The following is a 4,925-nucleotide window of genomic DNA, read 5'->3' as shown; positions in this document are numbered from 1 at the left end:
CAAATCTTGTGGATAAGATAGTCCCTTTTCTGATGGCCTCTAATTTCCTTAGACTAAACCCTTTCCTCCTCCCCTCCTAAGTTGTTTTTCTCACATCTTATTCCATCTTGTGTTATGAGTTTGTGGTTAAAATGACAAGATTATCTTTGTTTTTGGTATTTTCCTTCCCTTTTTCTTTAATGCTATACTTGAGTATTTGCTATCCTGCTATGACTCTGTCTACCTATTTAACTCCTTACTCCGTGCTTTGTAACCCCTTTCTCCCTTCTCTTTTTCAGGTATGAGGGCCTTCTTGAGGATTTCTTGTGGGGCGAGGCATCTCATGGCTACTAACTCCCTTAGCTTATGTCTGTCTGCAAAAGTTTTTATTTCTCCATCATATCTGAAGGATATTTTTGCTGGATAGAGTATTCTTGGCTGAAAGTTTTTGTCCCTCAATGATTTGAATATGTCATTCCAGTCTCTCCTTCCCTGTAAAGTTTCAGCAGAGAAATCCACTGAAAGCCTGATGCAGGTTCCTTTGTAGGTTATTTTCTTCTGCCTTGCTGCCCCTAGTATTCTTTCTTTGTCATTCAGTTTTTCCAGTTTCACTACTATATGCCCTACAGTACGTCTTTTTACATTGACATATTTAGGAGATCTGGCAGCCTCTTCCACATGAATTTCCTTCCCTAGGTTTGGGAAGTTCTCTGCTATTATTTCTTTGAACATGCTTTCTGCTCCATTCTCCTTCTCTTCTCCTTCTTGAACACCTATAATTCTTATGTTACATTTCCTAATTAAGTCAGATATTTCTCGGAGACTTTCTTCATTTCTTTTCAGCCTTAGCTCTCTCTCCTCCTCTATCTGGAGCATTTCAACATGTCTATCTTCAATTATGCTGATACGCTCCTTTATGGTGTCTGCTCAAGCATTCAGGGAATCCATATTTTGTTTTATTTCTTCCATTGTGTCTTTCATCTCTAATATTTCTAATTGATTCTTCTTTATAGTTTCAGTGTCTTTTGTGAAGTGGCTCCAGAACTCATTAAATTGTTTCCTTACCTTCTCTTTTACCTCGTTGAGTTTTTTGATGATACCTGTTCTGAATTCTTTGTCATTTATATTACATATTTCTGCGTCCTCGGGAGTGATTTCTGGGTACTTGTCATTTTCTTTCTGGTCTGGAGGTCTAATGTAGTTTTTGATATTGCTAGAGGGAGTGGCTCTGTTCTTTTGCATCCGGCATTATTTGGTCACAGTTACAGCCTGTTGCCACTAGGTGGGGGTCAAGAGCCGTGTATGCTGAGCCCTCTGCCTTCAGCCAAGATCCCAGAGGCTGGAGCCGGGTGCTGGGCAGGTGAGGGGAGGAGTGCTTCCTCCTGTGAGCTCTCAGGGTTTTCTCCCTCTGCTCTTGTTATCTACTCTCCTGGGATGTTGGCTTGACGAGGCCATCCCCCGGGGAAAGCTTTCACCCTGGCAGAGGGCTTCCCTCTAGGCTGCAAGGGCCCTTGGGAGTCCCTGACGTTTCCGAGAATGAACGTCCCCTCCCCCTCCTGGGGTCCCAGATTACGGTCTTTAGGGGAGGGAGTGAAGATTTCTCATGCCCTGTTACACCTCCTCTGAGAGGGGCTCCAGCCTCTCCGCCCTCTGTTGTACAGCTGTGTGGATATATCTGATGTTTTTGTGTTGTGTTTGGGTGTCCTCTCTTGGAGTATGGATGTTTTTTCCATTGTGTATTCTAGGGGAAGGATGTTTGAGAGACCTCACTCTGCCACAATGCTGATGTCACTCTCTGTACTTTCTCCTGATAAGCTCATAAAATGGTTGTGCTGCCTCTGGACAATCCTTGGTCTCAAGAAAACTTTGTTTTAGGACTATAACTTGCTTTAGAGAGCATGCATATCTTCCACAGACTGTGTTTCAGCTCAGGAAAAGTTAATCCAGACTGTTGCTGGAGAAACAAGAATCCTGAGGCCTGTGTAGTATGATGCAGGTTCCTCTTTTAATGTCATTCTGTTACTTTTGTAAGACAGCATCTCTGTCCCCATCTTAGAGCTGTGGGACAGCTGGCAGGACACAGGGAAGTCTCCAGTGTTGACCTCCTGCCTTGTGGATGGCTAGGTGTTTTCCTCCGTGTGCATCCACCAGAATCACCATGTTCTGAAGGTGGTTGGGATCTGGGACAACAGGGTTGTGAGAGAAACAAGTGAGCTCTCAGGGCTGCCAGCCGACTGGATGCGCCATGGAGACGTCCTCCAGGCGAGAGACCCTGTGCTGCCCTGGGTGAGGGGACAGGTGCTCAGGGGAGCCACCTGCCAGGGTGACAGCAGTGCGGAGAGCACAGGACCCCTCAGCAGCCCCTCTCGCTGCAGAGAAAGGGCCAGTGTCCCAGCTCCTCATGGCTGGGTCACCTGGAGAGCTGCCAGGGTCATCACTGGCCACTCCCATCAGTCCCTCTGTAGGTTTTGGGGGGACGGCCTCCTAACCCCAGTCTGTTTCTATCTGCCCACCTCTGCCTGAAATTTGCCATATTGAATTCAGGTTTTAGCATTTGCCTTCCCACGTGACATTTGCATTCAATCTCTTTTTAAGCCACTGGAATTTTAGTAAAAATGAGTCCTATCATGGCTTTCAGATCACTGGTAGGACATGGAAGAAATGGGACTTCGGACGGGTAAGTCTTGGTGTGTGTTTGTGTGTGGCCTGGAACCAGGGTGGTGGGGAGGTGAGTGTGGCTGTGGCGGGTGGATTCTTTGAAATAAGTGATCAGGGTGGGAGTAGGGGAAGCAACAAGGGGTCAGGAAGGAGGGACGCTGAAGTGGGAGGTGGGGGACGTGAAGACGAAGCCCACTACAGATTTCCCAGGAGCCCCCTGCATCCTACACAGCATGAGGGTGAGTCCTGCTCTGGGAGCTTCAGGAGATGAGGGGGGCGGAGGGCTCTGTGGATTTCCTCGGGAGGGCTGGTGAGGAGTGAAGGCAGGAGGCCAGGTTTGTGGGGATCCCCTCTGCCTTTCCTCCGCAGGGCACGTGTTGGCCCCATCAGACTGCTCTCTACGCCCTCCCTGTCTGCTTTGCTCTCTGGGCAGCTCTAGCTGACCTCCTCCCTTTAGACTTTTCTGGATAGAAGTCATGCTCAGTCCCTAGGCGCATTCTCCTGCTGCCTCAGAAACAAGAAGGATAGAGGCTGGGTTCCCCCAAGGACTCCCAGGTGTGGCCAGCTTCTACTCAGGAAACCACACCCAGGGCAGCAGGCTGGCACTGTGTCTGAAAGAGGCAGTTACCACAATGTCTTTATCTCTGATCACCGGATGTGTTTTGAATCAGCACAGTGAATATTCAAAATGGTTTTTCCTTGGACAAATTAAGGACTCGATGATCAGCGTAACAGGGGTAGAAAGGACCTCTCACTGGCGAAGTGGGCGCTGTTCACGGGAGGTGGACTGGCTACCGCATCTCAGACCCTCCTCACCTTGTGGGAGCAGAGTGTGAGAGAGGAGACTGCAGACCGTTCTTTAGGGGCGACACCCGAAGCTGATCTCTGGCTATGCCCGTGCCCTCCCTGCGGGATGATTTCTGGTTACCTAAGGCTGACAGTTCGGACAACAGAATCCTGCGCTGGGTGAACCTTTCATGCAAGATGGGGTCACAGCACCTAAAAGGACAGAGGCTTGTGTCTTCATTCAGCTTTCAGAACAGGATGGATGACAGCTCTGTGCCTCTGTGGTGAACATGTTTAATAAATGCCTGTGTGAGTGACGTAATTTGGTGAGATTTACTTTCATTATAAGCTGCAGGTGAGGCTTGGGGAAGAGCTAAGGTGAGCTCAGGCAAATGTTTCAGTGGTGACCATTATTCCCAAATGGGAACCCAGGAGCTGTGCGTGCTGGTGAGAGTTCAGCCGCCTTTGCTGCAGTGGGTGACAGGCTCTGGCTCAGAGAACCAGTTCTGTACCTACAGTGGCCCTCACAGGTGCTGGCCCTCTTCCACTTCACACCTTTGGTCCTCAGCGGAGACAGAAGGTCTGGCCAGGTGAGGGGTAGGAACAGAGGGGACAGAGCTGTCTTCCTTCTCACTGCTCCTGATGCCTCCTAATGAAATGGGCATTTGAGACACGAAAAGATAAATAAAAGGTTTGGAATCAAACAGTTTATTATCCAAATAGTAGTGGTAGGTTGGGGAATGAGGCCTTATGAGCGATGTGAGTTCCACCCTGTAATTCCAGCCATTGAATCTGCCCTGGGACAAGACCCAGGCTCCCAGCAGCTCTTGAGGGGCCAAAGACTGGTGCTGGCTCTGGCCCCTCCCCTGAGCCCCTGTAGTGGGTGTGTCACTCACACTGGGCTCACCCACAGTCCCCTCCAAGTGAAAGTGCCTCTGGGACAGGTTGGAACCATGTGACCCCACCCCACTGGGCAGAGCTGATTGGCCTAGTGGGGGTCACCTGACCCAACAGCAGCAAATCCGTAGGCTTAGCTAGGATGTGGTGAGTCAAGCCAATTGGATTCTCTTGCCCACAGGCAGCAGGAACTGGACCTGGGAGAACCAGAGGCAGCTGGAGAGATGGAGCTGAGCTGATGCAGGAAGAGAAACCACAGGAGGGGATGTGGGATCAGAGACTTGGGGGTGGCTGAGTCACATTCATGGCCGGGAATCTTCCACACAATTCCAGGTGATGAGGCCCCAGTCCCTGGCAGGCCAATGGTCCTTGTTCTGTCCATCACAGTTCTGTCTCTCCCTGCCCCTCGCGTATCCTCACATCACATAAAGAACACAGCCCCACCAAGAGAAAACTAAGAAAAGCAGTGACCAGCTGGGACCCACCTCCGTGTAGCTGGGAAGGAGCCTGTATCAGTCAGCTCCAGCTGTGTGATATTGTGACTTATATAAGAAATATATACTTAGTCTTTATCCCGGATTCTGAGTTCCTAAAACCCTTGGAAT

General features: G+C 49.6%; 1 long non-coding RNA gene across 1 annotated transcript; it reads left to right on the top strand.

The window, feature by feature from the left end:
* The first annotated feature begins 1,283 nt into the window (after positions 1-1,283).
* LOC103544512 (uncharacterized) lies at positions 1,284-3,745 on the top strand. The gene is made up of 3 exons (XR_011524280.1): positions 1,284-1,339; positions 2,618-2,656; positions 3,007-3,745. It is a non-coding gene; the product is annotated as an uncharacterized lncRNA (long non-coding RNA).
* Positions 3,746-4,925: the final 1,180 nt, after the last annotated feature.

This window comes from Equus przewalskii, chromosome 11, assembly GCF_037783145.1.
Source record: "Equus przewalskii isolate Varuska chromosome 11, EquPr2, whole genome shotgun sequence".
Taxonomy (NCBI): Eukaryota; Metazoa; Chordata; class Mammalia; order Perissodactyla; family Equidae; genus Equus; species Equus przewalskii.
This window is presented reverse-complemented; position numbering and strand designations above follow the sequence as displayed.